Source organism: Schistocerca serialis, chromosome 3, assembly GCF_023864345.2.
Source record: "Schistocerca serialis cubense isolate TAMUIC-IGC-003099 chromosome 3, iqSchSeri2.2, whole genome shotgun sequence".
Classification (NCBI taxonomy): domain Eukaryota; kingdom Metazoa; phylum Arthropoda; class Insecta; order Orthoptera; family Acrididae; genus Schistocerca; species Schistocerca serialis.
This window is the reverse complement of record NC_064640.1, coordinates 1,079,533,171-1,079,552,421: the sequence shown is the minus strand read 5'-3', so window position 1 is coordinate 1,079,552,421 and position 19,251 is coordinate 1,079,533,171.

Here is a 19,251-nt window from a genome sequence, read left to right as displayed (position 1 = left end):
AGATAAGACACCTACTGGGGTAGGTGACTTGATGAATGCACACAAGAAGTTGTCATTTATTCCATATGTAGCTACCATGCAGACTCATATTTTGTATTAGTTTGTCCTTACTCTTCCAAAAGGTTAAACCTTGTCTCTGCAGCCACAGCTTCCTCTCTCCAGCAGTTGTCTTCATTTCCATGTGTGAAGAAAATCCCATTCATTTATCATATTGTTTAAGTAGGATGTTCTCAGTCATCCCCTTGTTTTCTTACCTACGATCTTGCCTTCAGAAATTTTTTTAAAAGATTATCGTCTCCAGTTAAGTGTCCAGTGTATTTTGCTTTGCCCTGGCCTATAACTTTCAGTGGTTCTTTCTTCTCTCCTATTTCCTTTAATTTTTCTGTCAATGCAGCTAGTTCTTGTACATCTCCTCCAGAACCACATTTCAGCAGGTTTGAGGCGAGCTTCCTTTAGCTTTTCTAATGTACAGATTTTGCATCTGTGTGTCAGAACACTCCACACAAAGGTCTTTACAAATATTTTCTTAATGTGGAAGCTGATATGTTTATTCAGTTGCAGCTTCTTCTTATTTTGGAAGGAACTCTTCACCTGTGCTATTCTTTTCTTGAATGCCTTGAAATATTGATTGTTTTCTTGCAAAATGCTACTGAGATATTGAATTTCAGTTCCTTTCTTGAGTTGCTCATTGCCTGTTCTTGTGTCAGTTCTACCTCCACCTCCTTTCTTGTCTCTAGCCATAACTTTTGTCTTCTTTGTATTCATTTTTAGCTTTAGTTTTACCATTTCTTGATTTAAGGCCTGAAATATTTTATTTAGTTCCTACTCTGATTTAATATTGTGATGTCATCAATCTGCAGTGTATATGCATGCAATTAAGTTTCCATATCGACATCATGCTCCAAAAACCACCTAACTGTGTGTGGCAGGGGATACGTCTCATGCCACCAACTGATCCCCTCTGCCTTGTTCCATTTGTGAACAGTGCTTGGGAAGAATGACTGTCAGTATGCTTCTGTATTATCTCTAACTTCTCAAATTTCCTTCTCGTGATCATTTCGTGAATTGTATATGAGAGAAACTATTATGTTGTCAGACTCTTCTCGGAAATTACTATCTCAAAATTTGGGTAGTAAATCTTTCCATGATGCACAACTGCTCTCTTATGGCATCTACCACTGGAGTTGCTGAGCATCTCTGTAATGATCTCACAGTGACTAAATGATCCTGTGACAAAACACTCCGCACTTCGTTGTATCTTCTTTCTCTCTTCTGTCAGTCTTACTGGGTAAGGACACAGGGGTAATTTACATTCACTTAAGATTCTTCTTGTGAATCTTAGTCTGGCATCTGCTTTTCTATTGCAGTTTTATGTGGTCATTCCACTTTAAGGTTGCTCTGGATAGTTACTTCTAGATATTTTATGGTAGATTCTGTTTCCAGCAATTTGTCATTAATAGTGTAGTTGTACAGTATTGGATTTCTTTTCCTGTGTGTGTGTGTGTGTGTGTGTGTGTGTGTGTGTGCGTGTGTGTGTGTGTGTGTGTGTGTGTGTGTGTGTGTGTGTGTGTATGTGTGTGTGATATGTTACATTTATTTATGTGTAGGGTCAACTGCCAGAGCCTGCATCATTCACCAATCCCCTGCAGGTCGTTGTGCAAATTGATACTGTCTTCTGTTGTTGCTACTTTCTGATGGACAAGTGTAGTACCTGTGAACAATATTCAGGAGCCTCTGACACTTTCTACTGGATCATTTATATACATTGTAAATGTAATGGTCCTATCACATTTCCTTGGAGTATTCCAGAAATTACCTTTTGATTCTTGTCATCTTTTCTTTGTTGTTGTTATTACTTCCTTGATGAACATATATAGAAGTAAGGTGATAGAAGGCGCCCGTCTCTCATTGCCCTTCTGGTTTTCCTTCTTTCATATCCGGTTCAGTATTCTGACTTTTGTATATACTCAAAATTAATCATCTGTCCTTCCACTTTGGACATTACTTTAAGGAATGATGATATAATGATAATCTGTTTATTAAACAATATTTTAACGATACACTATGCTTTCTGATCATATAGTGGCTTGATGATGGAATTTGATACTGAAATTAGTAATCATTAGACAAAATAAAAGTGAAGCTATAATAAAAGAAAGTAATATTTTGGATCATGTCAGTTGTTGTTCCAAACAACAGCACGTCAGGAATAGGTTCAAATGGCTCTGAGAACTATGCGACTTAACTTCTGAAGTCATCAGTCGCCTAGAACTTAGAACAAATTAAATCTAACTAACCTAAGGACATCACACACATCCATGCCCGAGGCAGGATTCGAACCTGCGAACGTAGTGGTCACTCGGTTACAGACTGTTGCGCCTAGAACCGCACGGCCACTCCGGCTGTCCAGGAATAGGTACTAAATTATTTGTCCGCTGATGATCTCACAGCTTAGAACACTAAAACGCAAATGTTAATTGTTTGTTATGTGCCCTGGTAGAGTTGACAACTGTTTACAGTTCACGATTGGTTGTTGGAGATTGGGCGTTGCCCGCATAGTGTATTTAGTGCACAGTGCAGAAAAAGGCAGTGTCCAGAAAAGTAAATAAGTGTAAAGGCAAAAGTTTCACGACAGGATGTTGTGTCACCATACTTGGAAGAGAATTATAGCCAAAGACAGAAATTTAAAAGAAACTGGCTCATTTGAGCTGCGGAGACCAAGTCGAGGATTCTCAGTAGATAATTGTTAGCACAGTAGAATTTATAAAGAGACAATGTCAGTTCATGTGAGGGAAGGTTGATTGGTAAGTACCTATCAGCTTTCTCATAAAACTCACAATTTGAAGAATACACATCAAGGAAAAGGTAGAAGTCCAACAGTGTCAAATCTAAACAATAATATCGATCATCCAACAGTTTTGCAAAATCCCCAGTTGTACTTACTTTACTTACTTACTTACTTACTTACTAACTTACTCAGATTTGCTGTGTACCATACAAGGAACTGGTTTCCACTAGTTCACTCGATCAGTTGCCAAGTTCTCACCTTCCTCCAAGTTTGTGTCCATGCATTGAAGATTCATTGCAAAAGTACCAGGTGTTAAAAGGTCTTCCTGTACATCTGTATCTGTCCATTGATTTCCACAACAGTGTTGATTTTGGGATTCTTCCACCTTACATGCGTAGAACATAACCTGCAATCTTCAGTCTTCTTTCAACAATAATTTTGTGCAGGCTGTGTAGACCTCGTATTCTCAGCACTTCATCGTTTGTAACTTGGTTGGGTTAACATCTTCATAATTCATCTCTAGCATTGTTGGTGAAAAATATGGAGACTGTGTGCTGATTTTACTGACATTTTCCAAGTCTCACACATATAAACGATAAAGGTGTACAGTCAAAGCTTTGTTGACATATTACAGACCTAATTACCATATCGACTGATTTTCCCGTTCTGCTGGTGATTTCTGCATCTGTGACCTCATTATTACATATAAAGCTACCGAGATATGGCAATCTGTCAACATCTTGTAGTATCTTCTATTGCACTGTAATCGGGGAAGAGACGAGTAATTTCCACTTACTTTGCACATTCTGTTTGCCTTATCTCTATTAATTTTCAGCCCTACACAATAGGGCATTTAATGAGAAAGCAGATAAAAATTAACTTGATGCCTTCCAAGGAGACGGTCTCTACTAAGTCTCTACTCCTTCAAGCCTGACTATGTAAGTGTAGACCAGAGATGGTTTAAATTCAGAGAAATAGTGTCGACATCAATTAAGAGATATATACCAAATAAATTGAAAGGATACCAAATAAATTAAAAGGGTGGTGCACAAAATATGTCTAAACTCAGCTGCAGAAGCAATGAAAAAAAGCATGTCAATATTAAAAGAATGCAAAATCTCCAAGATTAGCGATGTTTTACTGAAGCTCGAAACTTAGGGTGGGTTTCAGTGCAAGATGTGTTTAATAGTTCCCATAGTGAAACTTCATTTTGAAATCTGGAAGAAAATCCAAAGAGGTTCAGGTTGAATGTGTAGTACACCAATGGCAAGACACAACCAATACCTTCACTGTGCAATAGCTATGGTAATGTTACTGATGACAGTGCTACTAAAGCAGGGTTACTAAACACGGATTTCTGAAATTTCTTCACCAAAGACAACAAAGTAAATATTGCAGTATTCAAATCAAGAACAACTGCAACTGTGAGTAACTTAGTAGTAGCTCTCCTCAGTGTAATAAAGCAGTTATGTTTCTTTCAGAGAATGCTGATACAATAGCTCCATTAGAAATCATATATAGCCGCTCATTTGATAAAGATCCATACCTAGAGACTGAAAAGTTGCTCAGATCACACCAATGCTCAAGAAAGAAAAGAGGAGTAACCTGATAAATAACAGACTCATATCACTAATGTTGATTTGCATTAGGATTTTGGAACATATATTGTGTTTGAATATTATGAATTATCTCAAAGATAATGATTCATGGATAAATAGCCAAGATAGATGCAGAAATATCGACCTTTTAAAACACAGCTAGCTCTTTAGTCACACAAAGTAATAAGTGCTGTCGACTGGGGATCTCAAATTGATTCCATATTTGTAGATTTCCAGAAGACTTTTTGAAACAGTTCCTCAGAAGCATTTTCTAATCATATTGTGTGCCTATGGTGTATTGTCTCAGTTGTGCAACTGGATGTGTGGTTTCCTGTCAGAAAGGTCACAGTTCATAGTAATTGATGGAAATTCATCAAGTAAAACAGAAGTGATATCTGACATTCCTCAAGGAAGTGTTATAGACCACCTGCTGTTGCCGATCTACATTAACAATTTAAGAGAGAATCTGAGCAGTCCTCTTAGATGATGCTATCATTTACAGTCTTGCAAATCATTTACTGTCTTGTAAAGTGATCAGATGATCAAAATGAACTGCAAAATGATTTAGGCTACCTATCCATATGATGCAAAAAGTGGTAACTGACCTTAAATAATAAAAATTGTTATGTCATCCGCATGAGTAATAAAAGGCATCTACTAAATTTTGGTTACATGATAATTCACGCAGATCTAAAGGCTGTGAAGTCTACTGAATACTTAGGAATTACATTTACAAATAACTTAAATTGGAATGCTCACATAGATAATGCAGTGGGAAAGCAAACAAAAGACTGTGATTTAATAGTAAAACATTTAGAAGATTAGGATTACTAAAGAGACTATCTACAACTATACTTGTCTGTCCTCTTTTGGAGTATTCTGCATGGTGTGGGATCCTTACCAGATAGGACTGACAGAGGACATCATTTAAAAGTTCAAAGAAGGGCAGCTCATTTTGTATTATTGACAAACAGGAAAGTGCATGCCACAGATATCGCATGTGCAAGAAGAGGATCCCCATCTAGCCTGGTTGTGGTTCCTCAAATTACAACTCCAAAAATTACAGCAGAAACGCCATCACACTACAAGTCAATTCGCCCAACACGAAACAGGAAAGAACCACAACGTTTTTTATGGCAAGTGATTCCAGAGAAATGTTGATTTCATCTTCTAAAACATCACTCTGGAAAGAAAACTTCAATTGTAAAAGTGTAAAAAATGATATGTCATGTGCAGCTGTCGAACATAAGGTAGGCCAAAACAACCTAGTAAATAAGTCATCGTCGAAATTTATGCTCCTGCACCAAAATGTACAATCCTTATCAAATAAAGTTAGTGAGATAGAAATATTGTTATCAGATGACCTAAAAGAAGTGTCTGTTATATGTGTTAGTGAGCACTGGTTATCCGAAAATACGTTACATCACACAAGGATAAAGGACTTTGCCCTTTCATCTTTTATTTGTAGGAAAACCTCCATGCATGGAGGAACATGCATATATGTTAGAGAGGACGTCAAACACGAAAATTTAAAGTTCACTAACCAGCTAGGGGAAGAGCAAAACTTCGAAATTTCTGCTACAGAACTGACAAATTTAAATATAATTGTTATTTGCATATATAGAAGCCCAGATGGAAACGTAACTACTTTCGTTGAAAATCTTGAGAAGGCACTTAACAGTATAAAAATAGTTAGTAAAACAACCATCATATGTGGTGATTTTAATATAGATTTCAACAAGAACTTAAAAGACAGATTAAACCTTGAGGCCTTATTAAAAACCTACAACATACATACAACTATCAAATCCCCCACCAGAGTCACCAAATCGTCAAGCAGTGCTATAGATCAGATACTAATAAATACAGATAAATATTTACACAAATCTGGAAATATGAATACAGGTTTCAGTGATCATTATGCACAGTTTATTGAATTCCCAGTAGACACTGCAGGAAATACTGAACAACAAATGACAAGAAAAGGTAGAAATTTTAGCAAGCACAACCTAGAACACTTCAGGCACTTACTAAAAATAGAAACATGAAATGATATAGACAACTATGAGGACACATCTAAAAAGTTTGATATGTTCATGGAAATATTCTCCCATTATTATTATTTCAGTTAAAAACCAAACATTAAAAACTAAAAAAAGAAATGTTACATGGCTGACGAAAGGCATTAAAATATCATGTGCTGAAAAGAGGAGACTTTATGAAATCTCAAAAACACAAAATGTTACAGAGGAATTTCTGGTGCATTTCAAGAATTATAAGAGGGTGCTTCACAAAGTCATAAAAGAATCTAAAAAAACAACAAATGATCACCATATAAAAATGGCCAGGAACAAAATGAAAGCCATGTGGAAGATAGTCAGAGAACAAGTAGGAAACGAGACCTCCCAAAATGTAAATCTCCAGGTAATCCAAGATGGCAAAAAAATTACAAATCCAGAAGAAGTAGCCAATGCTTTTAATACATACTTTGCAAATATTAGTGAAAAATTACTATCTGACATAAAATCTTCAAATAAAAATCCAGCTACAACACCATCCAATCAAAATAGAAACTGCAACTCCCTATTTCTTACTCCAACCAACCCTAAGGAAATTATACTATCAATAAGCGAGTTAAAAACAAAATTTTCAACAGGTGTGGATGAGATTCCAGATTATATCATTAAAAATGTGGGGGACTTCATTGCAATACCATTAGCCTACATTTTCAACAGTTCATTAACAAATGGAGTCTTTCCTTCCTGCTTAAAGACAGTGAAACTAAAACCACTGTTCAAAAAGGGTAAGAAAGAAGACATAGCCAATTATAGATCTATTGCCTTGCTATCTACATTTTCTAAAATACTAGAAAAAATTTTTCATAAGAGGTTGCTAGATTTTCTAGAAAAGTGCAAAATGTTATCCACAACCCAACATGGCTTCCGGAAAGGCCGATCAACAGAAACAGCAATATATAAATTTCTGGGTGAAGTACTTGAAAAAATTGATAGTGGATAAAAAGTAACTGGCATATGCCTTGATCTGTCTAAGGCTTTTGACATCATAGACCACACTCTATTGCTGCAGAAGCTTGAAAGAATTGGTATCAGAGGTATGCCTAACAGCTGGCTTAGATCATATCTAACTGACCGCAAGCAAGTAGTAGAAATACATTTTCACAAAGAAAATAAATCAACAAGACATTATTCTGATTATAAAGCAGTAAAATATGGAGTATCGCAGGGCTCGGTACTTGGCCCCATCCTATTTTTGATATATATAAATGACCTAACATCAGCTAACCAGTACCGTAGCACTATCCAGTTTGCAGATGACACAAGCATATTAGTCAGCGGGAAGACTGCAGAGATACTACAGACAAGACTGTCTGAGGCATTAACAAATGTTGTAAACTGGTTCAACCAAAACAAACTAATAATAAATAAAAGCAAAACAGTAGCATTAAATTTTCATAATATCAAGAGAAACATTGAAGAGGATATAAGAATTCAGATGTCAGACACAGATATTGCAAGTGAGCCTAATACAAAATTTCTGGGGATCTGGCTACAGGATAATCTTAGATGGGAAACTCACATTGACAACATATTAAAGAAGCTAAGTACCATGTGTTATTTAATGAGAGTGCTAGAAAACTGCTGTCATAAGGACTGTCTAATGACAGTTTACTATTCTAATATACATTCTGTCCTAAAATATGGGATCACTTTTTGGGGTAACTCGCCATCCTGCCTAAAACTATTCAGGATGCAAAAAAGAATAGTGAGAATCATGGCTGGAATAAAAAGGAACAAACCATGTAGACCATTATTTAAAAGGATAAAAGGATGGGGATTCTTCCCCTTCCATGTATTTTCCTATTTGAAAGTGCAACGTTTATAAAGAAATATACAATAACAAATCCTAGTATCCTGCCCAAAAATGAAAATGTTCATCATCATAATACAAGACAGAAAACTGACTTCCATGTACTCAATACAAAAACCAGTTTGTGCCAAAAAGGAACATTACACCATGGAAAAATTATCTACAATAAATTGCCAAGAGAAATTAAAGTAATGACAGAAGTAAAAAATTTTAAAGCAGCATTAAAAGAATATCTGTTGACACATTGCTTTTATAGTGTGGAAGAGTTCCTCCAAAATCCTCGAGAGTCTAAGTGATGATTATGCAAATACTGTAACCATTAATATTGGCCTATAAATACATTCAGATGTAATTCTCAAGTTTATAATGGGGTTCAAGTATAAGTTGTATAGCGACTTGCCCAGTATCTGAAGTAAAATTCTGTGAATGTAATTCTCTAGTGTACATGCCAGTTCATAGTGTAGAAGAGTTCCTCAAAAATCCTTAGACCTTAAGAGACGATCATGCAAATACTTTAATCGTTAATATTGGCTTATACATGTATTCAGTTGTAAACTTCAAGTTTCTAATGTGGTTTAATTATAACTTACACATTGACTTGCCCAGTATATGAAGTGCTGTAAAATTTTGTGAACATAATTTTCTAGTTTCTAAAGTGTTTTAATTGTAAGATATACTTTGACCTGTCCAATATCTGATTTACTGGACCAATAAATACAATACAATACAATACAATACAATTGGGGTGGCAGTCATTAAAGCAAAAGTATTTTGCTGGAGCAGGTTCTTAAAATTTCAATCATCAACTTTCTCCTCCGAATGTGAAAATATTTTGTTAGAGCCCTCTTACATAGGGAGAAATGATCATTGTAATAAAATAAGAGAAATGAGAGCTTGTACGGAAATATTGAAGTGTTTGTTTTTCCTCAAATGCTGTAGGGGAGTGTAATGGTAGATAAAGAGGTTGAGGGTGGTTCTCTGAACCCTCTGCCAGCATTTAATTGTGAATTACAGACTAGTCATGCAGATATAGATAATGTAGATAGGCTTTCAATATTGTGCACTGATTCTCTAATTTTATACATTGCTCAAATACTTTCGTGGCGCTTTGGAGTGACCCCTTTAAAATAACACTTTACCAGTCTTCTTAATATGTATTTTGGTAACCAGGTTGATAAGAAGTTACAACAATACTCTCTTATTACTCCCCAGTTTTGGGTTTGTTAATGAACAAAATCGCCGCAGTGTTCCATAACAATTACGGGCTGAAGTTTCCTGCTGATGGAACCAATATGATTTTCTGTGTTTCTGAGCATACAGGTTGTGTACGCTGTTTGGAGTCTGGTGTGTGCTGAATCAAATGTTTTTATTGTTGTGATCTTCCATCTGAAGATTGGTTTCATGGAGTTGCCCATGCTAGCTTATCCTGTGTGACCCTCTTCGCCTCTGCATAACTACTGCAGCGTACAATAACTTGAACTTGCTTTCTGCAGTCAGTTTTTGGTCTCCTACAGTTGTTACCCCCATTATATTCACAGATGACCACATATTGTGGAAATTGCATATTGAAATGTAGGATGCAATAATAACGTACGGAAAGTTTCTGTTGAAAATTACGAATTATTTAGGAATAAAGGAGATGGCTCACCAAAAGGCAGAAGCACTGTCTCATCGATAGGCACATGAACAAAAGGTATGTAGAATGAGATTTTCACTGTGCAGTGGAGTGTGCACTGATATGAAAATTTCCTGGCAGATTAAAACTGTGTGCTGGACCAAGAGTCGAACTTGGGACCTTTGCCTTTCATGGGCAAGTGCTCTACCATCTGAGCTATCCATGCACGACTCACGACCTGTCCTCACAGCTTTACTTCCACCAGTACCTCATCTTCTACCTTCCAAACTAAAAGGTACGTTGCTTGGCGAGCTTCCAGAATGCACTTTCTTTTTCTAGCTGTAGGGAAAACATGCGCACGCGCACACACACACACACACACACACACACACACACACACACACACACACACACGCACACTCACACACACACACTCACATGCGCATGCATGTCTCCTTATGGTGTGGTCGCTCAACTGCCACCTCTTTACTGGCCCACGGTGAGTGTTCTGGAGTGAGGTGGGGCTTTAGAGTGGGGTAGGATGGGGTGGGTTGAGGAAATGTGAGGGATGGAGAGAGATGGGAGGGGTTTGGAGGGAAGCATTTAGTGGCTCGTGGGAGAGTGGGGAGCCATCTGTGGGCTAGCTAGGGGTGCAGGTGGAGGAGTAAGGCGACAGACAACTGGGCACTCATAGACTATGGTGTGACGTGAGATAACAGCACACAACTAGCTGATTGGGAGGGGGGTAGAGGGGGGGGAGGGGCGTGTGTGTGGGGGGGGGGGAGGGGGGGGGAGGGGGGCTGGGAGTTAACTTGGATTTAGACCAGGAAGCAAAGGATGTGCTGTAAGTATGGCTACGAAAGTTGAGTATTCTTAAATAAGATCAGCTGGTGCCAATGTGTTGGAAAGTAACTGGCACACAAAGTGCAATTGTGGCTCCTTTTTCATTGTTGTTGTTGTTGTGGTCTTCAGTCCTGAGACTGGTTTGATGCAGCCCTCCATGCTACTCTATCCTGTGCAAGCCTTTTCATCTCCCAGTACCTACTGCAACCCACATCCTTCTGAATCTGCTTAGTGTAATCATCTCTTGGTCTCCCTCTACGATTTTTACCCTCCACGCTGCCCTCCAATACTAAATTGGTGATCCCTTGATGCCTCAGAACATGTCCTATCAACCGATCCCTTCTTCTGGTCAAGTTGTGCCACAAACTTCTCTTCACCCCAATCCTATTCAATACTTCCTCATCAGTTATGTGATCTACCCATCTAATCTTCAGCATTCTTCTGTAGCACCACATTTCGAAAGCTTCTATTCTCTTCTTGTCCAAACTATTTATCGTCCATGTTTCACTTCCATACATGGCTACACTCCATACGAATACTTTCAGAAATGACTTCCTGACACTTAAATCAATACTGGATGTTAACAAATTTCTCTTCTTCAGAAACGCTTTCCTTGCCATTGCCAGCCTACATTTTATATCCTCTCTACTTCGACCATCATCAGTTATTTTGCTACCCAAATAGCAAAACTCCTTTACTACTTTAAGTGCCTCATTTCCTAATCTAATTCCCTCAGCATCACCCGACTTAATTAGACTACATTCCATTATCCTTGTTTTGCTTTTGTTGATGTTCATCTTATATCCTCCTTTCAAGACACTGTCCATTCCATTCAACTGCTCTTCCAAGTCCTTTGCTGTCTCTGACAGAATTACAATGTCATCGGCGAACCTCAAAGTTTTTATTTCTTCTCCATGAATTTTAATACCTACTCCGAATTTTTCTTTTGTTTCCTTTACTGCTTGCTCAATATACAGATTGAACAACATCGGGGAGAGGCTACAACCCTGTCTTACTCCCTTCCCAACCACTGCTTCCCTTTCATGTCCCTCGACTCTTATAACTGCCATCTGGTTTCAGTACAAATTGTAAATAGCCTTTCGCTCCCTGTATTTTACCCCTGCCACCTTTAGAATTTGAAAGAGAGTATTCCAGTCAACATTGTCAAAAGCCTTCTCTAAGTCTACAAAGGCTAGAAACGTAGGTTTGCCTTTCCTTAATCTTTCTTCTAAGATAAGTCGTAAGGTCAGTATTGCCTCACGTGTTCCAGTGTTTCTACGGAATCCAAACTGATCTTCCCCGAGGTTGGCTTCTACTAGTTTTTCCATTTGTCTGTAAAGAATTCGTGTTAGTATTTTGCAGCTGTGACTTATTAAGCTGATAGTTCGGTAATTTTCACATCTGTCAACACCTGCTTTCTTTGGGATTGGAATTATTATATTCTTCTTGAAGTCTGTGGGTATTTCGCCTGTTTCATACATCTTGCTCACCAGATGGTAGAGTTTTGTCAGGACTGGCTCTCCCACGGCCGTCAGTAGTTCCAATGGAATATTGTCTACTCCGGGGGCCTTGTTTCCACTCAGGTCTTTCAGTGCTCTGTCAAACTCTTCACGCAGTATCATATCTCCCATTTCATCTTCATCTACATCCTCTTCCATTTCCATAATATTGTCCTCAAGTACATCGCCCTTGTATAGACCCTCTATATACTCCTTCCACCTTTCTGCTTTCCCTTCTTTGCTTACAACTGGGTTTCCATCTGAGCTCTTGATATTCATACAAGTCGTTCTCTGATCTCCAAAGGTCTCTTTAATTTTCCTGTAGGCGGTATCTATCTTACCCCTAGTGAGATAGGCCTCTACATCCTTACATTTGTCCTCTAGCCATCCCTGCTTAGCCATTTTGCACTTCCTGTCGATCTCATTTTTGAGACGTTTGTATTCCTTTTTGCCTGTTTCACTTACTGCATTTTTATATTTTCTCCTTTCATCAATTAAATTCAATATTTCTTCTGTTACCCAAGGATTTCTACTAGCCCTCGTCTTTTTACCTACTTGATCCTCTGCTGCCTTCACTACTTCATCCCTCAAAGCTACCCATTCTTCTTCTACTGTATTTATTTCCCCCATTCCTGTTTTTCATTATGAATTTTAAATAGTCTGCAGAGCAAATTGAATTAGGAGGATCAGGCATTTGTGTGGGTCTAGGAAAGTAAATTGTAGAGCCAGATAAAAGGCGCGCAAGACAGGAGGGGTACTACTGCTCATCACTGCTGTATCGTGCTACTAGTACGTGTCAGTGTGAGTGCACCAAGAGTGGTGTTGCCGTACATGCGTCTTTAAATTGGTTACCGACTGATCATTGCAGGCTGGCTGCTGGAGGCCATCTCTGGGAGCCAAGTGTGCCGTGCGGTCCCTGCCATGCCATCTGCTGGCGACTTGCACATATATAAGTGTGGAACAGTGCTGACTGACTCTCTGTGTGATTCTAGTTTGTAATGTGCACATCAGTGTTCTGTGTCTTGTTGAGTCCTTAGAGGCATATTGTTCGGAGGTTATTATTAAAGCCATATTTGTGCGACTTGGATCACACTTCAGTATTACTTGGTTAGTACATCACCACAAACATAAGGACCGGAAATGTACATGCTTTGACAGTTTCCTACGTCTCTCTCTTCTAGGACTGACATGGTAGCTGCCTTGCATTTCTTAATGACTCTGACCTTGTCAACCACAAACCGAATCGTAGTACAGTCATGATTTCCCTGAAGAGATTACATGACAGCAGAGACTTGTAAAATTGTGTTACCCATTTCTCTAGCCAGTGAAGATTCATTCTATACCTTCAGATACAGTGTAATGTAGGATTAGAACAGCAAGAAATACGTAGCTCCTCTAACAGTAATGACAGTTTATCACCTCCCAACACTACATGTGCCAATGTTTCAGTGCATTTTTGAATATGTTTGTTAACAGATTCATCAACACAACAAAAATTTACGATCTCAGTAGCATCTTATTTCTTAACTCATACTTTACTATTCATCAGAATCTTCATCGCTGCTCTTTGATTCGTCAGAGTTCCCTGCTGTACTTTGTTTTATTTCATAGTCAGAATTAGTTGAAATACCACCTACCGTATTTACTCAAATCTAAGCCGCACTCAAACCTGAAAAATGAGACTCGAAATAAAGGAAGGAAAAAAAAGAAATTCCTGAATCCAAGCCGCACCTGAAATTTGAGTCTCGAAGTTCAAGGGGAGAGAAAAGTTTTAGGCCGCACCTCCAAATCGAAACAAAGTCAGTCCATTGTAATATGAGACACAATTTAGGTCGAATGAATGACGATACAGCTACAGTAGTTTGGTTCGAGTCGTAAGCGTAGCACTTAAGCTTTACCAGGTAGCCTTTGCTATGCGTCAGGCGCTCCGTCCGTATTTATACTGGTACCCTTCCTTTTTCACGTGCTTCGTCTGGTTTGAATCGATTGCTTATTTTGCTTTGATCTGATAAGTGCCGTTTTCCTTGTTATAGGCATTTATGTCAATCTAAGCTGAAAATGCATTACTGTACTGTGTCATGCATTGTTTGTCGCATTCTGATAGTGCGTGTTTGCAGCCTTTTGTCGCTCGCGGCATGGCTTGCTTTTGTGCACGCTACCGCCGCTTACAATAAAAAAAAAAAGAAAAGAGAGAGAAATCGTCTCATTAGTGGAACAATGGCAAGAGACTACTATTTCTTGTTACTTACACTGCTGCTTTCTTTGATAATGATCAACAAGAACCAAATAATAGACTGCGTATGATAGAACATGTTCTGAACGAGAGTTAGGCGAAAATTTTTCTCCATTTGAAAATCTTTGCGGCCGCTTCTTTAGTACATCAAATTCTGCACAGAAATTAGAGTCATCTTAGACATAAAAATCTAGTCAGTTGCCGTGCTTCATTTCTGACTGTATCACTACTAGGCATAAGAATAATACGAATATAAACATGTCATGATACGTATATTCTTCCGCATTTGCTGTTGTCTCACTCTAGTTTCGTAGTTTATTAGGCAGACAGGATTTAAATAAGATAGCAGCAAACACGAAAGAATATGTGGCAAAATGTTTATATTTGTATTACTCTTATGATGAAGAGAATACTGCATGTGATTCACATTTCATCAGGTTCCTATTAGCAACCATCTCTTCTCACAGGTAGGAAAACATTCAGAACGTAGAATTGGCCATATTGACAAACATCCCAAACAGCCTTGCCAGTCGGATTTTCGTAATACATTGAAGTTCTGCTACATTCTAAGATGAACAATACGGAATTTGTATTTACTTCATTGGATAATGTATGAAAATTGTCTTCCACCTTTTTTTTTAAATTTATTTACTGACGCAGAGGTTTTGGCGCCAGTATTTATCTTTGTGCCTACGAAGCGTGCCTGTGTAGCACTACATATATTCGACGGCAGAAGTTAGTTGTTTCAGCACCTACCGACATTTTTCAGAACTTCCACTTGCTTTGCTCTCGATTCTAAGCCGCAGGCGGTTTTTTGGATTACAAAAACTGGAAAAAAAGTGCGGCTTAGATTTGAGTAAATATGGTACATCCTCTCCTTTGGATTCAACTTCTTAAGTATTATCTTTCAAGTCAACATCTGCTAATCTGTGAGACCGAAATGATGAGCCATACTACTCTATTTCACTGTGCCTGTTTGTTTCATTTGTATAACATTTTATTCCATCATAGATGCTGCACTTACAGTTTCATATATGCATTGCAGCAGCAGACACAATAAAAGTAGCAATCAGCAGTGCTTAGTTTGTTGAATGGGTAAAAAATATGCCATTGTCCCAGTTCCATATAGCCCCAAAATTTGATTCTGCCAAATTCTGTACTCTCTGAAATCGAATGTTTAATCCAAAGATGAAAGTGAACAAGTTTGATGCAGTATTGCTAATATTGTTTATTATGCATCTTGCTGAATGAAGTGCATACCGTGTCTTTTCTGAAAGGTTTGGAGAAGTAATGCACATACCAGTTTTCTAAAAACTTACATTGAGATTGTGCTCTCCTTCCTCTTGTACAAATTAGTAGAGCCCTTCAGATTACTCCACGATATGCCTCTTGGCAAGGTGGTAACGACAGTATTATGAAAAGGATAGATTGGCACTCACTGTATAGTGTAGATGTTGTGTTGCAGGCAGGGGGGGGGGGGGGAAACACCACCTATTAAACACGTAAGCTTTTGGTGCAAAGCCCCCCCCTCCCCCCGCCCCCTTTTCCTTGATTTCCCTAATTGATTTAAGGCAAATGCTGGTATGGTTCCTTTGAAAAAGATGACATTCGGCTGAGGAAGCTAATTTCTGTGGCAGGTCTGATGACACAGTGCTGGTGGAAGCACGAGTATTTCAGAGCAAACCATTCATTGCACATTTTTAAACATAGGGCTCTGCTGTAGACAACCCCTGTATGTTCCCATGTTGACAACACTGTTGAATTACAATTTCTGTGGCTCAGGAGCATTGAGATTGGGCAGTGAATCAATAGAAATGTGTCATCTGGTTGAATCATTCATGTTTCGCATTACACCTGCTTGACGGTTTTGTGCACATACACTGTCAACAGAGTGAATTGGTGCACGAAAGGTGCACTTTGCTACAGACTTAGGCCAGTGGGAGCAATATTATGCTATGGAGGACATTCACCTGGTCTTTTGTGGGTCCTGTGGTAGTAACTGAAGGCTCCATAACAGCTTTGTTCTGTGTGAACATTATTGTGCACTGTCCGCACCCTGTCCCTAATGAAGGTGACATGTTTCAACAATATGACTTTCAGTGTCATGAGGCCAGAATCAAATTCACCCCTTCTGAATCTGATGGAATACATCTGCGATGCTATCAGATACCAGTTCTGCACCCAGAAACCACTGATCTCCAATTTATGGGAATTACATGACCTGTGCTTAGACATGTGGTGCTGCATAATGCTGGGAACATACCTCACATAATGCTGGGAACATACCTGAAATTTATTGAACTTGTCCCACACAAAATCACTGCTGTATTGTGTTCCAACAGTGGACAAACACATTATCAAACAGGAGGTCATAGTGTTTTGTCTCATCAGTTTATATATCCAATGCTTGAATGAAAGGTGTGCTCTTTTCCTTTTTTCTGCCATTGCGTGTATGTTTAAAGTAGGATGTTCTACCATATGGGCTTGTTTATATGAAGGCTGTCAGTGTTACCACCTGCACAGATACTAAATGCTCCTTTTGTGAAGACCTTTTATCTTGAGAACACTTTTAACTTTGTTTCACAAATGGCAGCACAGTTTCAAGAAAGCTTCTTAATTTAATGTAATAGTTAAAATAATACCTTCAGCAAAAGATGTGTGCGTTGGAGTGGGAAAAAGGATTGGAGATGTATGTAGTTTAATTTTCTTAAATTGTTAAGAAGGTTAACAGCTTGGCATGCTAAGATAAATTCCCACATTCTCTAAAAAGAGAGAAAAAAATTAATTTAACAGAATCAGTGAGGTATACAAATATAACAACAGACTTGTAGAACCATTATTTTGTAGGTTAGATTAGATTAGATTCAGCTTTTGTTCCAAGACCCAAAACATGAGACGATTCTCATGGGTGAGTAACATGCCAGAAAGTATAACATAAAAAATATAAAACATTTGAATACCCTGATCATTTGTCAGGAGATTGTCAAACTAGATGAATACAATACAAACTGGAACAGCTAATATTTTTAGAATTGATACGCTGTCAGACTGAAACATTGTTATGCACTATTAATAAATTTATCAAACAAAAAGTACATAATCTTGACTGTTATGACAAAGTGCTCTCAGAACTGAAATCTAGCAGACATTTTTATTTAAGCTGGCCTAACAGCCACTGTTAAGATATTCATCTATAGAGTAGGATGAGTTGCCTATCAAAAAGTCTTTCAAACTCTGTTTAAACCATGCTTTATCTGATACCAAGTTTTTAATGGTGTCTTTCTTCCACAGATAAATTGTGTTGTAATGCAAGGTTTTAATGAAGGTGAAGTGTGCAGTTTTGTGGAGTTAACAAAAGAGAAAAATGTTGATGTAAGATTTATCGAGTACATGCCTTTCAGCGGCAACAAATGGAATGATGGGAACATGGTCTCATTTAGTGAAATGCTCCAAATAATTAGAAAGCAGTGGCCTAATTTTGATCCTCTTCCCAATGGGCCCAATGATACCTCAAAGGTACGTGCAGTATTACATATGAACATACATTGAAAATAATTTAATGTTTATGACTTACTACCAATCACAAGAATACTTCACATTTGCTGGTGGTATGAGAGATGGACTGGTTTAGTTACATATTTCTCATCCCATTCAGTAAGTCTGTCCTGGCCTGGGTTTCTCTGCAGCTTTTCTGCAACTCTCCCCATTTCCTAAACCTTGACAATCCTTTTCTTTCTTCCTTTTTCCTTCCCCTTCATTGTTTCTGCCAGAAGAAGAAGCCACTGACTCCAAAAGCTTGCACATTTCCATAACTTTAAGGGGAGTTAGAAGGGGAAAACATTCTTTTTCACTTTTTCCGGTTTTTATCTGATTATAAAATTTGCAATTTTCCAAATAAAATGATATGTATATTACTTATAAACTTGCGTGGGAAGTATTTTATTTTATTTTCTAAAATATAATCTACACCAGTTGAAAATGTTAAAATTTTTACATGCATTACTTCAAGACCTAATAAAATCGGTAATTTTTTATATACAGGGTAGTCCATTGATCGTGACCGGGCTGAATATCTCACAAAATAAGTGTCAAACGAAAAAACTACAAGGAACGAAATTTGTCTAGCTCGAAGGGGGAAACCAGCTGGCGCAATGGTTGGCCTGCTATAAGGCACTGCCATAGCTCAAACTGATATCAACTGTGTTTTTTTTTAAATAGGAACCCCATTTTTTATTACATATTCATGTAATATGTAAAGAAATATGAATGTTTTAGTTGGACCACTTTCTTCGCTTTGTGATAGATGTCGCTGTAATAGTCACAAACATATGTCTCATAATTTTAGACGAACAATTGGTAACAGGTAGGTTTTTTAAATTAAAATACAGAATGTAGGTACATTTCAACATTTTATTTCGGTTGTTCCAATGTGATACATGTACCTTTGTGAACTTACCATTTCTGAGAACGCATGCTGTTATGGCGTGATTACCTGTGAATACCACATTAATGCAATAAATGCTCAAAATGATATCTGTCAACCTCAATGCCTTTGGCAATACGTGTAATGACATTCCTCTCAACAGTGAGTAGTTCGCCTTCCGTAATGTTCGCACATGCATTGACAATGCACTGACGCATGTTGTCAGGCATTGTCGGTGGATCACGATAGCAAATATCCTTCAACTTTCCCCACAGAAAGAAATCCGGGGACATCAGATCCGGTGAATGTGCGGGCCATGGTATGGTGCTTTGACAACCAATCCACCTGTCATGAAATATGCTAT